Source organism: Protopterus annectens, chromosome 9.part0 (genome assembly GCF_019279795.1).
Source record: "Protopterus annectens isolate FY-2018-M chromosome 9.part0, PAN1.0, whole genome shotgun sequence".
Classification (NCBI taxonomy): Eukaryota; Metazoa; Chordata; order Ceratodontiformes; family Protopteridae; genus Protopterus; species Protopterus annectens.
In genome coordinates this window covers 1,829,752,714-1,829,772,144 of record NC_056743.1, presented here as the reverse complement: position 1 = coordinate 1,829,772,144, position 19,431 = coordinate 1,829,752,714, and positions in this window count along the sequence as shown.

Sequence of the window (19,431 nt, the reverse complement as noted above, 5' to 3'; positions counted from 1 at the left end):
TTTCTTTTGATTCCTCTTCTGATCAGGAATTATCTTTACCTCCCTATGAGGATTCTGATGCTGAGGAGTCTATTCCATCTGCATCTCCTCCTGAGGATTATTCATTTGGAGAAACCTTGCATACTTTGAGGGAGCATTTTCACTGGGAGAATCAAGACTTTTCAGAATCAAAAAAGAGGCTCAGAGATTTCCTCCTTCTCCCTCAGCACAAGCCTTTAGCCATTCCCCCTGTGTTAGACATTGTGGATGATATATTTTTGGAGTCAAGCCTGATCCCTGACTCTTTACCTCCAGCTCCCAGTAAGCCTGACAGGTATTACAGGGTCCCTGACTCTCATAATTTTTTTATTTAGAAACCCTGCTGCTGATCCTGAAACTATTTCACAGGGTCTAAAGGGAGTTAAGGCCTCAACAGCAAAAAACCCTACCCCCTCTGACAGAGATTCAAGGGCGCTGGACAGATGGGGAAAAAAAGGTTTATCCATCTGCAACCTTGGCAATCAGGGCCTTAAACTGTCAATTTCATATGCTTAAGTACCAACAACATGTTATGGGATTGCTGAAACAGAAAATGATGTTGATTTCATAATGTGTCGAAAATAAGGAATTGCAGGAATTATTGCATGCAGCTGAACAAGTTAGAAAGCATACTTTGCAATGTGGTTTTGATTCTTTAGGGGCCTCTTGCAGGGCCGCAGTTACTGGTTCTGTGATTAGGAGACATGCCTGGTTAAAGGAACAAAATTTACCTGATCATGTTAAAGCTAAATTGCTAGATGCACCTTTAAAGCATGATTCTCTGTTTGGTATTAAGGCAGAAGAGGTTTTAAAGAAAATGGAAGACAAAGCTAAGTCTATGCAAACTGTTAAAGATTTCTTACAAGTGCAGCCACCTAGATTCAGTAGACACTGGCCTATAAAAAATTGGTCCTTTCCTGTGTCAGACAGAGCTCAAAGGGGCAAATCCAGATGCCCTAAGGGTTCCAGGTACCAGGCTCAAGACTCATGCAGGTCAAAGCAATGGGGTGCATCCACCTCCAAATCTGGAGGAGATAAAGCGTAAACCTACAGAAAGCAATCCCAATGACTTCCCTCTGCCTACACCGAGCACTTATCTTTTGGCAGCACCCATAAGGGGAAATTTAGCACTTTTTGCTCAAAATTGGCAGTTAATAAACCAGGACAAATGGATACTGAACATCATATCACAGGGATACAGATTCTGTTTCCACACTCTGTCAATGACAAATGGTTGGCCAGACCTGCCAAAAAAAACAATGGGCAGAAACACAGAAACAGGTTACGTCCCTCATGGATATGGGGGCCATTCAGACAGTACCAGAACAGGAAAAAGGACAAGGTTTTTACCCAAGACTGTTCTTGGTACCCAGAAAGGACAAAGCTTGGAGGCCAATACTGGATTTATTGATTTTGAACATATACCTGGACATTCCAAATTTCAAAATGCTCACTTTGCAACAGCTTCTGCCCATGCTGGGCAAGAATGCTTGGCTGGTGACTTTAGACTTAAAAGAGGCATACCTGCATGTCCCAATAAGACAGTCATGCAGAAGATACCTCAGATTCAAGGCTGGCTTAATGCATTACCAATTCTCTGCACAGCCCTTTGGCTTATCTACTGCGCCCAGGGTCTTTACAAAGTGCCTGGCACCAGTAATTGCATTTTGCAGACAAAGAAGTATTCAAATATATCCTTACTTGGATGACTGTCTCATTCAAGCAGAGAACAAGGGCACTCTTCTATGACACCTGGCATTTGTGAAAAGGCTTCTAGCATGCCTAGGGTACACAATAAATGAAAAGAAATCACGACTGGTACCCTCTCAAAAGATAACATTCCATGGTGCAAGCTTGCATACAACTGCCCAGATGGCTTACCTCACACCAGACAAACAAAGGCAACTCACTACTTACTTCAAACTGATGGCAACAAAAACCCAGTCTTCTGCAAGACAAATTCTGCAGGCTCTGGGCTTCATGGCATCCTGCATCTTACTAATTCCATATGCAAGACTGCATATGAGGAAACTTCAATGGTACCTAAAAGGTTTATGGAGTCAACATTCACACCATCTGGAAACAATGATTCCTTTCATCCCCTGCCTGCAACAGGAGTTTCTATGATGGGCAAAGACCTGTCACCAAAACTTGGGACGGCCCTTCACTCTTCCCCCTGCCAGCCAAACCTTAACAACAGACGCATCAGATTATGCCTGGGGGCCCACATGGCAGGAAGATGCATTCAGGGCATATGGGCACCAAATCAAATGCATCTACATATCAACCAGAAAGAGATGCTATCTGTTCAAAATGTCCTAACAGCCTTCAAGGACTCACTTCATCCAGGACAACTGCTGATAAAGACGGACAACACCACAGTCATGTGGTATATAAACAAGCAAGGGGGAACACACTCATACCCCCTTTGCAGATTAGCCATGGCACTGTGGGACACAGCTTTGACCTACCAAATAAATCTTCAAGCTCAATTCCTGCCAGGAAAACAGAACACTCTGGCAGACAATTTAAGCAGAAACCTTATGGATCCTGACGAATGGAAACTAAATCCACAAGTATTCAGCATGATAACAGAGAAATGGGGGAGCCCAGACATAGATCTATTTGCCTCTCCTCAAAATTATCAATTGAAAAGATTCTGCACAAGGACTTATCACAGACAAGCATGGAAAGTTGGCGCCCTATCCTTCAGTTGGAAAACCCTATCAGTTTACGCCTTTCCTCCTCTGCCTCTTCTACCCAAGGTCCTCCTAAAAGTCAGACAAGAGAAGCCAAAGATTACATTAATTGCCCCGGACTGGCCCCACCAATACTGGCACCCAGTCCTAAGGAACTTGTCTCAGTACCCAGCTTGGACCTTGCCTCAAGGACTACAACTATTGTCCCAGCAAAACAATCAGATCCTACACAATCAACTACAGACTCTGAACCTGGCAGCATGGCTAATCATGTAATCATATGAACGACACCTCTCAGTAAAGCTGTGATGGATGTCATTTTAGAAGCCAGAAGGTCTAGTACTAGAAAGTCTTATGCTGACAAATGAAAGAGATTCTGTGCTTGGAATCAAGCACAAGGAACTGATACAGCAGAACCACATATTCCTCAGATATTACAATACTTAACTGAGATGCTTGACAAAGGCCTATCTTTCTCATCAATCAAAATCCATGCCTCTGCCATTTCAGCTCATTACAATACAGAGCCATCAGTCTTTTCTCATCCTTTACTAAAGCAGTATCTTAGAGGAGCCAAAAACCTAAGGCCTCCTAGAAGATCACCATTGCCTGCATGGAACCTCAATTATGTGTTGGAAAAGCTCACCCTGCCTCCATTTGAACCAGCCACTACCGCTGATATAAAGTTCTTATCATGGAAGACAGCTCTGCTATTAGCAATTACTTCAGCAAGAAGGGTTTCAGAGCTACAGACCCTCATGGCTGTAGAGCCTTTTAACATATTTTACCCAGACAGGGTGTCTCTGAGGACAAATCCTACTTTTATGCCTAAGGTGGTTTCCAGTGTGGCTCTTAACCAAACAATTCATCTGCCAACTTTTTATCCAAATCCACAGAACAAAGGGGAGAGAATTCTGCATTCCTTGGACATACACAGCCAGCTAAGATTCTACTTGAGCAGGACAAAAGCTCTAAGAAAAACTGAGCAATTACTATTGTCATATGCTGCAGGATCAGAAGGAAAAGCTATCTTAAAGCAGACAATTTCAAAGTGGATAAGCCACTGCATCTGTTTCTGCTACTTACACCATGGTAAACCTGTGCCCAAGGGTATTAGGTCTCATTCCACCAGAGCTGCAGCTACTTCAGCAGCCTTTCTCAGAGGAGTACCAACCAAAGACATTCTAGAGGCTGCTACTTGGAGTTCTGTTCACACCTTTACAAAGCATTACCATTTGCCTCTCTACTCTAAGTCCAGTGCAGGCTTTGCCACTGTAGTGCTGCAGGGCCTTATAGCCGCACCTAATGCTGTTTAGCTCCAGCCTCCCAACCATAGCTTTGGGATTCTATGCAAATGTAATGACTGCAACAGTGAAACATGAAGAACATAGTACAGTTGTGTACACTTACCATAAATGTAGATGTTTGAGTGTATTCACTGTTGCAGTCCAGGTTACCCTCCCACCATCCCTCTGTCATTCTACAGTTTATCTTTCCTTCTCTATCTTCTACAACCTATGTGGTGTATTAGCTTGTAGATGAAGGTAAAGTTTATATTGATGCATGTATATATATATATATATATATATATATATATATATATATATATATATATATATATATAAAATATTGCTACCTTTTTGGGGTCACCTGACATCGGGGGCAAGAAAAACTAAAGAAAATGGCATTGGCTGCATACACACGAACATCTACATTTATGGTAAGTGTACACAACTGTACTATCTCAGTAATGGCAAGTGTGTGTGTTTGTGTGTGGGGGTGTAAAGCTGGCACTAAATGTGTTGCCAAGACTGTGGCCAATATCTGCTGTCTCAGGATAGGTATACACTAGGCATACACTAGGTTAACCCATTGTGCAGTAACTTGCAGCACTTGTGTTTAATGCTGTGGAGGTTGTTGATGTAACTATCAAAGGCTGTTGTGACTTTTGTCATTCTCTGCTGCATCTCTGCCATCATAGATGCCCGTAGGGGTTTCCATGCAGGATCCAAAGTTGTGTTTGAGGCTAATAAGCGAGTTCAACAGTCATGGGACACCACCTTTCTCTGCAACAGTGTCCGCCTTCTGATGTACATTTTAGCAATGGCAGGGGAACATCACAGTGCCTCTCAGTGTTTGGAGGACAGTGTCTGGGTTTGGTTGTCTCTGGCTAGTACCATGCATTCATGTATCTGTTTGTACAGTGCACATGCATATGATTCCACAGTCATGCAGCCATTTCCCAATGCCATGGGTGCAGTAAAGACATCCACCCCTGTTTTCCTGACTGCAAAGCCAGCTTTGGAGAGGATTTACAAGGTGGTTACCTTTGTGGGGGGTGTGGCTGACATGTTGAGTTCCATGTTGATTACAGCCTGTGTGACTCTCACCGTGCAGGGATTGACATCTGTGGATGAGCAACAGTCCCATATTTAAGTGGTTAACACAGGTCAAGGTTATTGCATCCTGTACTGGGGGTCAGTATGAGCTGGTCCAGGGCAATGGAAATGATGACTCCCAGAAATGTTAGGCCACTGTACTGGTGCTTGGCCACTTTCCCCAGGTGATGGTGGGGTAGCTAAAGACTCATACTATGTCAGTGTTGTGCTGGACCGTCACAGATGGCAGGATGTTGAGGAATGTGCATAGACAGTCTAGGAATATAGATGTGGACCCATAGCAGGCTATGGTCTGGATTGCATTATTACCCCAAGGCAGTTTTACTGGAAGTATCTCCAATGCATTATGATGATATACTAGTCTGGAGGTTTTCCTACCCATAAGGAATATGGGGAGAACACCATCTGAGAAGGTGTGGTGTGGTCCATATTTGGGGCCTGACAGATGTGGAATGCATCATAGCCTGATACTGCAGATCTGCTGTCTGCTGCTATGAACCACCTCTCCATTTCAGCAGGCATGTGTCCTCCACTCCAACGACTGCTTTGAGTGACTGCATCCTGACAGTTACATATCTACTGTTGAGCAGCATGACCCTCAGATTGCATAGATGTGAAGCTGTTATGGTGTTAATAACATCGGGAACACTGCCTAATAAGGCATCACAGGGGTGGCAAGACGCTTAGTCAGTACCTGGAAATCCATCGGTGACAGATGTAAGACATCTGTATCCGGTCATTGGGTTTTGTCAGTCATGTCATCCCAAGCAGAGAGGTAATGGATCCCCTCAGAATGGCACATAACACATAAGCCAATGTTGTGGTCAATCTGTTCATAGTACCACAGCATCATTCTGGGTGACAGTGGTATACTGCCCAGGGCTACTGTCACACCTGACTGGACCACATAGTTAGAGAGTTCAACCATGTTTGCTGTCAAGTCATTCACACCCACATGTATACAGAGTGATACTCGTAATTGTTGTGGAGTGCCATGACTGGCTGTGTCATGTGTTGGATGCTGGCATGTGTTAGATATTTGGCTCTTACCTGTTCCATATTCAACTTAGTGAGTGAGATATGTGTGAGTATTGAGTTGCCCATGATCACTATATTCTGCAAGGTGGTTAGCCTTAGGAGCATAGGTTGAGGCTCACACTTTGTAGGTTAGATATTTGTCCCTTGTCCCTTATCATGTGCCATGTTGCAGTGTCCGAGTGAGTGTCTGTCTTGCTGGTCTGTGCTGTTTGGGTAAATGTCCATCGAGTGCTTCTGGGAAGGTAAGTGTGCGGCTTTTCACTGTATGGCATGGCTGCCAAAGTGGGTGTCATGGTGAGCTACGTGTTCCACATGGTGTGGTGCCGGTGTTGATCATATCCTCATGACCTGCTAGTCCAGTATTTGCTGGAGAGTGTATATGTCCACATTGGCTGATATATGGGTAACCCTCACAGGTCTGCGGGTTTGGAGTTTAGAGGAGAGGGTTGTCTGTGTACATGAGGCCATTGCAACAGTGCCTCAGAATGGAAAAGTGCTCCAGATTAATGGGTGAAAGCACAGATAACTGCCCTACAAACATGCCAGGAGGGGTGGACAAAACTACCAAGTACTGGGGACACTTCTGTGATGAACAAGTACTGCTGATGGCTCCCAGGTGTCCCACAATTCTTGACACAATAACGTGGTGAAGTGCCAAGCCATAATGCTAGTTGGAGTGCAAGACAGGAAGAACTAGCATGATGTACGGGTGGAACAGAAGGCAGACTGTCTGTCACCTGTAATAGTTTACCATAGCTGTGCAGTCACCAGTGGATTTTGCCATGTGAAAGTTCAGTAAGCTTTGTAGCACATGCGGTAACTGCGTAACCCTATAGCAGACATACCTAGATAGGCAGGCGTTCTAACCCTTATGCTGGCAACTGTTTGTGTGTGTGTGAGGATCATGTCTTGTGTGGCTTATACCACTTTGATGTGTATACCATACATGGCTGGTGACTACCTCCCACTGCCTTTACTTTATATAGTGTGCATCTGCCTCACATACACTAGGTTAAACCATTGTACAGTCCTCTGTACAGGTGTGTCTGGCATATCCATATGTTTGCAACCTATACATGGTCTGAAGTGGTTTGTGTGCCTTAACAATGCCCATGGATATGATATTATAGACAAATAGGCCACAGTGAGTGTACTGACACATATGGCAGCATGAGGTGTCATATCTCACTAAAACATCATGCTGATAGAATGTCTGCTGCCTTCACAGGTGGCCTGCCTTATAGGTGCAATACATGAGTCCAGATGCATGGTTTTACAAGTGAACACTTACCGCTATGTGTCACTATATATTAGACCCATTATAGAGTACAACACCCCTTTTGGAATGTACCTCACAAGACATATGCAGCAGCTGGAAAGGCCACAGAAGTACCTCACAAAGAGGATTACTGGCCTCAAACAGATGCCCTACACTGACTGTCTCAAAAAACTCCAGCTTTACTTCGTAGCATATCGCCTACTCCGAGGTGATCTCTGCCTAACATATAAAGCTATGTCAAACCCAGAGCTGTTGGACATGCTACACCAAAATAAAATCCCAATCCCTCCAAGCTACACACTCTAGGGACCTAAACTGTGTCACCACAATAAACAGGACATGCTGGAGGGATAGATTCCTATCCCAGAGACTTCCCATATTCTGGAACAGGCTACCCATCTATGTCAAGTAAAGTTCTTCATTAGCACTCTTCAAGAAAAATCTTGATGAGTGGATGGGAAATAGGAAATACACTCTGGGGAACACTTCTGTGTCTCTGCTCGACTGTGGCACAGGAAAATAACTTTCTTGGGTGGCGTAAGCCAGGGAACCTTGTTGGCTAGGCTTACGTAGGCCCACGGGCTGATAGCCTAGTACCTACCTATGAACCTATGTATAGATATATATATATACATATATATATATATATATATATATATACATATATATATATATATATATATATATATATATATATATATATATATATATATATATATATATATATATATATATATATATATATATATATATATATATATACACACACACACACACACACACACACACACACACACACACACACACACACACACACACACACACCTTCCTCCCCACACACAAACACAATCTCTCTACTACATAAAAGCAGGGAGCAAGTGCACCCCCCCCATGTGAGGGGCTGTGCCCCCCACACCCACCTACTTAAATATTCTAACTCCGAGGTCGCACTACATACACACACACACAAAACACCACGACACAAGCTACATTCTCCTCGCACACACACATCACAGCAACAAAGCACACTAACACACACCATAGCCCCTACCCAAAACCCTGAACACATACACACTTACCTGAATCCACAACCACAGCAAAACCTCAGAAGCACAAAATTCAAAACCTCTGGTATTTGAGGTTTTGAAATTCACGCTTCTGAGGTTTCACTCTTTTCAGGATTCCACTTTACGGGCTTGAAATACTGAATTCTGATATTTCAGTATTTTGAGCTTCTAAAGTGAATCCGTATATATATATTGACATGTATATCATACTAGTACTCACAATTAAAATGTGGATATATGCGACATACCATTAGCTGGCCTAGGAGTGTCACAGTCAGTATTGTTCAAACCAAACTCCAGTAGTAGTCATATGTGACTGACTCAAGGGCGTGAGCTGTGTAATATGTCACTACAGACAGACACAGACGCTACGGCCATAGGTTCTGATCAGCACTATATCAGTACAGTAAGTGTTGTTGGGAATTATTTGTTGAACTTCCTATTTACCTATTTTACACACACCCTACTACATTCCATTACATGATTACTTGTTTCACATACCTTTTTCTTCTTTGCCTGTTTCAGTTGCTGTATTTCACAGGTAGATGGGTGTGTCTCACAGATGTCTTTTTGTAGTCTGGTTGTGAGGGTCTTGATTTTTGTTTGTTTTCTTTCTTTCTTTTGTTCTTTCTTTCTCTCTGTCTCTATCTCTCTCTCTCTGGTAGATGTAGAAAAATACATCTTTTTTGCATAGGAGGCAGCTTGACTTTTGTAGGTAAAGCTCATGATCAGCTGATGGCCTGTGAATGAATTGGAGTTGCCCCACTTACTAATTGCATGTGGAACAGCTGTGCTGTCATTCCTATAGCCAATTGCATGGAAACACACTCCTATAACTAAGCACTTCATGTGGGCATTGGCCCTTTTCCTTCACTGTGAGCAGGACTTCATGTGGGTGTCTGACAAACAGCATCACAAATGGTAGTTGGAAATACCTCTTACAACAAACACTGTGGAGACAGGCCAAGAAACTGGAGGGGAATGTTCCAGACATGGGGACAGAATGTAAGTATTGCTGTTCTACATTTGAAGTAATGTTAGTTTAACAAGGTTTGTGTGGATATGGCTGCTCTGCATGATTTAAAGTCTGACATGACAATGTTATGTGGTTGAGAAAACTCTCACCTGTAGGACAGTCTGCAGACTGGCCAGAGTTTGGAGTCTTAGATTTGGTGCGTTACTCACACATTGTTTTTATAAATGCAGTAGCATACTGTGATGATTGCAGCCAGTACATAGGTTCATAGGTTCATAGATTACTACTAGGCTAATTGCCCTTGTGGGCCATTTTAAGCCTAGCCAATTACCCCATGTGAGAATCAAACCCTGCACCTTGTGCATGTAAGGAAACCGCCTTAACCATTATGCCACCCTCCCACCTGGTGGCATCCATGTGAGTTACTGACTTCATAACCCTCAAAAGAGATATATTACAACAAACCCTGTTACAGCAGCAATTTTCTCATTTTATAACAGCATTATGTCAATAATGGCCCTGTGTTTGTGCCTCTGTCCCCCAAGTCTGTCGCCCTTTGTCCATATGTCAAGCAGTAAGAGGTTGATAGTACAGTATATCATTATTTACTGACATAATTCCAGATATCAAGCCAGTGATATATCAGACTGACAGACATGTTATGTATAGGAGGCCTTATATTTGAGGGCAAAACCTGGACATTCTGTTGTAATGTGTACTGTAGTGAGGTCTGTGTACTTATGGTGATTGTTGACAGAGTGTGTATTGTGAATATGTTATGTGGCCTGTGTACAGACTGGGGTTGATGTTGGTGTTCTTGGTCCTGTTCTATCTGACGTTGCATGCTGCTCCAGTTTCTGGTACCCTATCAGCTTATATGTTTGTTGGACCAGAATGAGACATGTCCCATACCACAGTCAGGCATCAGACTACACTGTGAATCGGGCTAGTATATGTAGGGTTAGTGTGTGAGTGGCAAACATGATGATGGATTTTGTTCACAAAGTCCATATACTGTACTATTAATTAGGCTTACCATTATGTGACTGTGGCTGTGTTGAGATTAGTTGTGGGTATGCACTTTTACAATGGTGTCTGTTACTCCGTGCTATTACATGCCTGTAGTGCCTGCTATATTTGCAATTACATGTGCATTCCCCCATAGGAAAATTGGATTAGTGTTGTGGCAGTCTGCCTATAGCTTAGACATTACATGGTGACATGCCTAGCAGCTTAGTGTATTCACCCTAGTGTGATGTTATGTCCAGATATTTGTTAGATGTACTGTTGCCTGGCCACCATACCTGTTATGTATTTCTGACAAAGCAGAAATGCTGTGAAGATGTATGTCACTAACTAGTAGGAAGTATGTGGGCTTGGGACCTCTGCCCCTCGAGTTAATATATGTTAGGACAGACAGGAGAGTGTGAATTCATCAACTGTGTGAGCTTATCTACTCCAGTATTTGTGCTATATCTCCATTTTCGTGGCTTTAAACATCCCCTTTGTCAGGCTTGGTCCACATTTCTTGCACTGAGGAGTTCTGTGTATACCTCTCAACTGACCAGATTGTTTCAGACTGTCCACGTTTATTGCTCATATTTCTGCTGTACTCCACAGAATCATTACTGTGATTTGTGCGGTACTTCACTATGATGATTTTATGATGTCTGATGGCTTACATGTCAGTTTCAGAAAAGCCTAACTTCAGAACATGTATATTGACACAAACTCTGTTACTGTAGCAACATTCTACATGTATAACTACAATACTTACATTACGTTCCCTTGCACTAAGAGGTTGAGAGTTACGGTGCTGAAGTATGACTCCACTGCATGTTATGGGCATATGTTTATATATACATATATATATATATATATATATATATATATATTGAGAGAGAGAGATATGTATATAAATATATGTGTGTATGTATATGTCTATATATATCTACACATATATATATATATATATATATATATATACATATATATATATATATATATATATATATATATATATATATATATATATATATATATATATATATATATATATATATATATATATATATATATATATATATATATATATATATATATATATATATATATATATATATATATATATATATATATATATATATACATATATATACATATATATACATATATATATATATATTTATCTACACACATATATATATATATATATATATATATATATATATATATATATATATATATATATATATATATACATGTCCTTTTTATGTGTAAACATGAGTGTTGTATATTCCTTCTCAGATGTATTTCACCATATTTATCTGTGTATATTTAGATATAGAAACATAACTGATTCCACACTATTTTCACTAACAAGTAGTAAACAATTGTAGTACTCAAAGCAGTTGTTCACTACTATTCAGTACATATTTGAAAAAGCAACAAACATTTTTACAGCTCAGATGGCGTGCTGATTAAGTGCTGTGATTATAGTATACAGGGTCCTGGGTTCAAGACGTGCATGGGCTATATATTTTGTTGCAGGGCAGAACAAGGGCTGATGGAGAAAGAGTGATTAAGGTGCTGTAAAGTGTCTTTAAGCGGGTTTGCACTACATTAAGCACTGCTAACATACGGTTAAACAAATACGTGCTTACACCATGTAGGCTTCGCTTACCAGTGTGCAAATCTGCTTAGCATTTACATTCAAGCAATTCTTAAGCCTTCTAAGCATAGCTCAGCCATGGTAACCAGTGATCACATTCCAGTCTGATCAAATACCAGGGTAATGACATCTTTAATAAGTGTATTTAATTCCATATACATAACATGCTTCTATGTGCTGTTATTAGAGTAGCAAGGCATGTGAGTATACTGTATAAGACACCTGAGTATACATGGGTAGTACCACAATCTTTTCTCTTTGTATGTGTTTCATATTTGTGTATTGTCCCAGGTTATATGCAGTCACTCTTGCATGTATTGTATCATTATGTTACTTCTTCTAACAGTGCTTTTCCAAGTAAGAGTAGATTGCAGATTGTAGTACTGGAACCATACACCCCTGCATGCAAAGCTGGACTCTGAGTACTGACTATCGTGTTCTTGGTGTTTGAGCTGTATGTTTATATGTATCTCCTATTGGATATTGATCTGATATGTTGATATTAACTGTAGACTACTGTGTTTTTAGGACATGTCATTGAGGACTGTTGTTGTGTAGTAATGGCATACCTATCAGTGTCAAGATGTCTAGCTTTCAAAACATTCATCCTAATGCATAACCTATTGGCTATCTACTTTCTGTCTGTCCTCTGTACAGATGTGCAGATGTCAGGTACTCATCTTGGCTGCTTACAGGCAATCTCTTATTGACTGAGACTGACATGTCTACCCAGCTGTGTTATGAATGCCACAGTTACAAAACCCCACTCTGTATGCACCACATGCCATGGATACCTCAACCAGACTACCAAAGTCAACAGAACATGTTTGGGTGCAGGTCCCTAACCCAGAAACTGGCCATGTTATGCAATATATGTTGCATACATGTCAATTGGAGCACCTCACTGACCCTCTTCAAGAGAAAAACAGATGCGTGGATGTTGAATTTAACTGTTACCCAGGGGATCACTCAAGTGGCATTAGTTGATAGATGGCCTGCTGAAAAATATCAGGTGGCATGATACCAGTGTACTCACATGCCCTACTCTTCTCATCTCTCCATGGACATTAGCCTGGTACATACCTAGGAACACCTGCACCTATGGACCTCAGTACGGACAAATGTGTCTGTGTGCATTACTGAGTATAACAGTGTTTGTGTGTTTGTAAACTTGTAGTTGAAAATGCTCAGAGGGGCCTTCTCACCCATACACCACCCACTGCCATACTTATGAAGGGCTGCTGCTATAATTCACATTAAATTTACCTTGTGACACTCTTCACACTATGGGCTACCTGGAGCTTGCAGTGCCAGCATAACACTGTTCTACAAATGAGTAGATAGGCGTTGGTTACCTTCTGAGTCCTGGCAAATGTAAGTATGTGTGTGTGTCTGTTTGTGTGTGCAAGTTTGTGTGAGTGTGCATATTTGTAGGAGACATCATTTTGAGGCCTCATTCTCCAAATATACTAAACCTTGCCATACATTATAAGGGATGGTGATGTTGCTGACATTAGGAGAGCCATGACAAAACCCTCACCCTACCATCCTTGTGGCATCTGCAATAAATGCATATCCCTGTATTAATAGCAATAATTAGGCTTGTATTGCAGTCATAGTAAATGTCTGATTGTGGGTATGTCAGAGCATTATCATGGGTTTCAGTGAGTACAGTATCCAATGTGGGGTGGGGGTGCTGGGTATACTGTCTTTACACCATGGTACCCCTTAGTACATGACCCAAGGTCCACTGTATGAGGACCAGTGCCACCATCAACTATACAGGTAACTGATGACACTCTTCAGCCCAATAATGTGCTGAGTGCAAAAACTCTGTAACAGTATGGTCTCACTTACAAGGTAGTCAGCACTGCTAAACCCAGGTCTGTCAAATGTGTCTATGACTGTATGTGTTTATTAATGTGTATATGTCAGTATGTTATACTATGTATTGTCCGTTAACACCCAGTACATCCCTCATTACCATACTGTACAAGGCTTGGTGATGTTGTTCTCTTTACAGGAAGCTCGAGACACACCTCACCCTAAAAGCTCTGTGGTGTGTGCAATTAAGGCCAAACACATTAGTAGCAATAAGTACCAAGGTGAGGGTTCTAATCTCAGTGTTGCCAAGTAACTGTGTGTGTATGTGAAGGTATCTCCACAGTTTGCAGAAAATATATTTCCTAGGAATTTATTTGTCCAAGAACTAACTGGCAAAAGGTAAAATTGCAATGCAATCATCTTGTGGAAATTCATTCCATCAAAACTAGTAATGGATGTGTAAATGCCCTTTTCCCCACTGTACAGCTGTACAGTGATACTGGAGTTGGTATATATAGTTGGGTCTGATTGTTGTGGGCACAGCCACCCACATTGGGGGTATTGTTGTGCATATCCCCCTTTTAGTGTGCTGTTATACTGTCCAGTTTATGTTAAGAGGTTAAGTAGTTGTTAATCACACTATGTGTGGTTCTACTTCACCCCACACCCTCCACAGTGGGGGGCTGTGCCCCCCACACCAGCACAACTATGTATACCAACTCCAGGATTGCACTACATTGGGGAAAATGACGTATACCCTGCCAGTACCATTTTCAATGAAATTAAATTTGGCAGACTGATTATTAACTGATATGATATTTTTACAATTTGGTCTTGGTGGAATTACATAGGCCGAAATGAGTCCTCTGCAAAATGAAGTACATCCATGTGAACAGTATTCTCTGTGTATTGCATCAACGCAAAGCCTTTGAGTGTGTGTTATTCACAAACCTTTGTTGTGTGCCACCCAGTACACTTACCATTGTCCACTGTAGAAGAGCTGCTTACATCAGCCACCATGCAGTCACCTGTATACACCCCTCAGACCTATTAGCCATGTGGCACATGCAGTACCTGTTATACAGACCTGTTACTTGTGTTCAGCTGTACCCAGGATATGATACAGTCAAAGCTCTCATCATCAGCAGACCATGCATGTCTAATAAAATCTGGTTACATCGACAACCTTCAAAGCTTAATGTGGACATGAGAAGTGTACACACCCCTGTTGAAATGCCAGCCTTTTCTATGATATGCAGTGGGGCCAGGATACTGCATTTAATAACATTACACACACCTGATATGTGACATATGACCTGTGTAATCCAATGCATTATCAAACAAATGTGTTAGTCATGGAGATGCTGAATGAGATGCATACAATATGTGGGTTGCATAAGTGTGCACACTCTTAAAACAATGGTTTGTTGAAGCACCTGTTAAGTGAACTACAGAAGTCACTATTCCTGGAAGTGGTATACTAGCATGGCCCATCTTTACTTGGCAGTATTTGGTCTTTCTGCCCTACAAAGGTCCCCCAACTCTGCCTGATTGCAAGGTCAGCTCATGTGCACAGCCCTTGGAGGTCACACAGTGGCTTCACTATTGCTGTAGAGTCTGGGTTATGTCTGGTACAATTCTTAACATTGACTGTGTTCAGATACAGCCATTCTTAGCTAGCTTTGGATGTATGCTTCAGTTCACTACTGTGTTTAAAGATGACACCCCTCCCCATCAGCCTTACTGCAGATGCCTGACAACTATGGACCACATATGAGTGTTATTTTGCAGTGTTCCAAATTCCACACACCATGTCTACCGGTCTAGTTCCAGCTAATGAACAGCAACCCTAAAGGTGTACACTGGCACCAGCAAGCTAAAAGTTGGGGATGGTGGCCCGGAGGTGGAGTGAGGTGTTGCTTGTGCACCACACATATCTTTATGAATACTGTCTGTAGGTTTGAGCCTTGGTCTCATGACACCATTACACATTGCAACACATGCCTTTGGGAGACTTGATTTTATGCTTATGCTACCTGTACAGAGCCCTGGATGATGTTTCCTGTGGAACAACTCTTCCATCTGATTACCCTAACCCATAGGCCACACTTATGCAGAATCCAGGTGATTGTCGACATAGGTACTACACAGGCAGTACTTGCTAGACATTCCTGTAAGTCCCTCAGTGTTGCTGCATGTCTCCGGGCAGCCTCCATGATTAGTTTGCAACATGTTTTGTCATCTGTTTTGGCTGGGCATCTGTTTCTTTCTACATCACTGTTGTCCCATATTTAATAGACCTCTAGATCACTGCCTGCACTGTTTGCCATGGTATATGCAATGGTGAGGTTAGGTTACTTTTCCCATTCCTGACTGCTACCTTTCAGATATGGGATCCATCTCATGCCTTGTAAAATGTGTGCAAGTCATGGCTGCCTATGTTGCAGGTGACTGGGCAAATGCCAAGGACATACTTCTTGGACAGCAAACCATTACTTGTGTGACATTGAGGCTCTGTACTTGATGGCAGGTGTGTACTCAAGAAGAGTGAATGCTGTCAGTAAATCACAAGCTACCTGCACAATATGTTATGTGGAGTTTGTGCACACATATGCTTCCAGTGTTTTGTAAGGTTTGTATACACCATATTTGTTGCCCTAACATAGGATTCTATATTACACCTTCATTGCTCATGTTAGGATCACATTACAGGTTGTAAAAGTTGTGGAATGTATTATTGTGGTCTGCTGTTGTATATATCAGGAACAGTTGCCACTGTAATAGTGGTATATACACTGTTGTATCCACTGTATAAGGGTAATGTTTCATACATGTCCCTACTATAGGCCATTTGTTACACCATTTTGTTTATCTCTGTCCACACATCTTTCACTGACAGGTTGTGAGGTATACTGCAGAAATCATACATACCCTTCAGATATGCCACCATGGTGACCATTGTGATGCAGTGCAGTTAACACCAACAAAAATGAACATGTACAGCATGCATTATTGTTATGTGTGTTAAATGTGTGCATGGCAAATGGCATGGCCTTAACATGGCTGGTGTATTGGCAAACCTGAACAAAACAACTCCATACTCACCAGCTACAGGCTGCTGTCCCAGTTGTATACCAGAGGGACCTAGATAGTTGTGGGAGAGAAGTAATATCAATAGCCACACCTGTGGCATTGGTACAGGGTGGAAACAGCATTTCAGCACATCAACAGTACAGACCTCAATACTAAGGATTATGTACATCTGTGCATTACTACACTCCAGCAAAAGACTATCTTATCTGACATATGGATGTAAATACTTTACAGATAAATGGATATGCAACAGTGTTCTAGTAATGTGTACTGGGGCCTTACCTGCATGCTCCTCAACCATTGTGTGGGTGGCACCCAGCTCCACAATGCTGTCTTCAGCTTCATGGCTTGTCGAGTGGGCAGGTACCCCAAGGCTGGCAAGGAGCTCCTCAGCATATGTCAGTGGGGGCTGGATGGCTTGACCCCCACCTGTGGCTAGCCGGTCTCTCTCAACGGCAGCAGCCCGCTGACAGGCATGGTGGATGAGGTCAGTGCAACGATGCTGCACCTGCTCATAATTGCAGCTGTGCAGGCTGACATAATTTACCCTGTGGAGATGCTCTTTCCACAGGGCAGTCCTCTTCTGCAGATCCTGGGCTCTGGGGCTGAATAATATGTTGTAATGTTGTATGACATATTGTAGTATGGTGTCATTCTCTATGTTGGTGAATCCTGGCAGCAGTGGATGTTGCATATATCACCTGGAAGACATAAACAGGAAAAAAAGGTCACAGGACCTCATATGGTTGCCCACTTGCACATCAGCAGTGGATATTACTTGCAAATAATCTAGAGTATACCATAACACTGTAAGCTATCATGGCTTTGGCATCTTGCATTACACTCCTGGCCCTGACCTGTCTAGTTGCCCCATTGTTGAACACTTAATTGCCTAATCCTCTATTCTCCATTCATTTCTGTGTAGAGCAATGACAGTGGCTATCTTCCATGTGGATGGTGGCAAGTCTGTGTTTGACTGTAGTGTGTGATGGAGCTGTGAGCACATGCCTGAGTTCATGTAGGAGGCAGACTGTAATGTTCTTATGCCCCATAGAGACTTGCTGTTGTTGCCATCAGTTGGCATTATGTACATGCTCACCATTGATGAGGGCAGGAGTGTGACTGATGTGCATATCCCCCTGTACAAATGTTGTGGACATGGTGGCACTGTTCCCACCTAACTTGTCTGATGCAGGTTGCATGTATATATGGCATGTATGTATGATGTGTGTTTTACCCCGAGTACAGGTTGAATTGTGTTACTGCATCTGGGACTGACTACATATGTGGAGACATTGTTGCAACTGGCCTTGGTGGTGTGGATATGTCTGATTTATAGTCATAGTCAGCCTTACAGGAAGTCACCTGTGAACCTACATGCTTGCTCAGATAGAGGTGGACTTGCTTCCAAGTTGTGGTCTACACCTATGTGTCCCTGTACAGCCACTATAGTAACCTATTGTGTGCTTTGTGCATTGCTGCTGTCCACCAAGGGGGATTACTCTATCGTTGGTGGAGTCTGGTTTTACAGGTCAGGTACTGCTGATTCCATATAGCTACAGTGGATATAAAGTGTACACACCCCTGTTACAATGCCTGGTATTTGTGCAATTGAAACATCACCCCACAAAACCTCATTTCAACACCATCCCCACCTGTAATGTGACCTATAGCCTGCTCAATTCAATTGAGAACATAACAATCTGTTCTGTGAAAACATATGGGAAATAATACTCAGTACAGTAAGCCAGTTGAATGTGTGTGCACACCCTTAAACTGATATGTTGTGTAAACACTTGCTGAGATGATTACAGCATCCATTTGTCTTGGTTTGTACTCTAACATAATGACAATTCTTCACTTGGCAATGGTTGCTCACCTTCCTTGAAACAGCTTTGTTTCTTTTTCAATAGAATTGTAAAGGTTATGGGTCATGTTTGAGATGAGAAACATTTTGAAATGATTTTCTGTGGTCTCATTGCCATCCAGAACACAAATCTGGCATGCCAACAGGGGTGTATGCACTTTGGATATCCAGTGTATATGGGTGTTGATATAGCTGTTAGTGGTAGGCATGGACAGTGGCTCATAACACAGTTGTACACTTTTCTGATTACTTCCTGATAATCATGCCTACTGTAGTACCCATATCAGTGTCATGGCAATGAAACAATTAGTAGCTCTACACATTTTATTTTGTTGTATGCAGTGATACTGATATTACACACATGTGCAACATGCACAACCTATTTTCTGGAGTGCTTGTAACCCATGTTATTACTTTTGTGCATTTCAGCTAAACATACGTATACATACACGTGGTCAGGGGATACCTGGTATACATTTGTGTTCTATGTCAGTATGGCA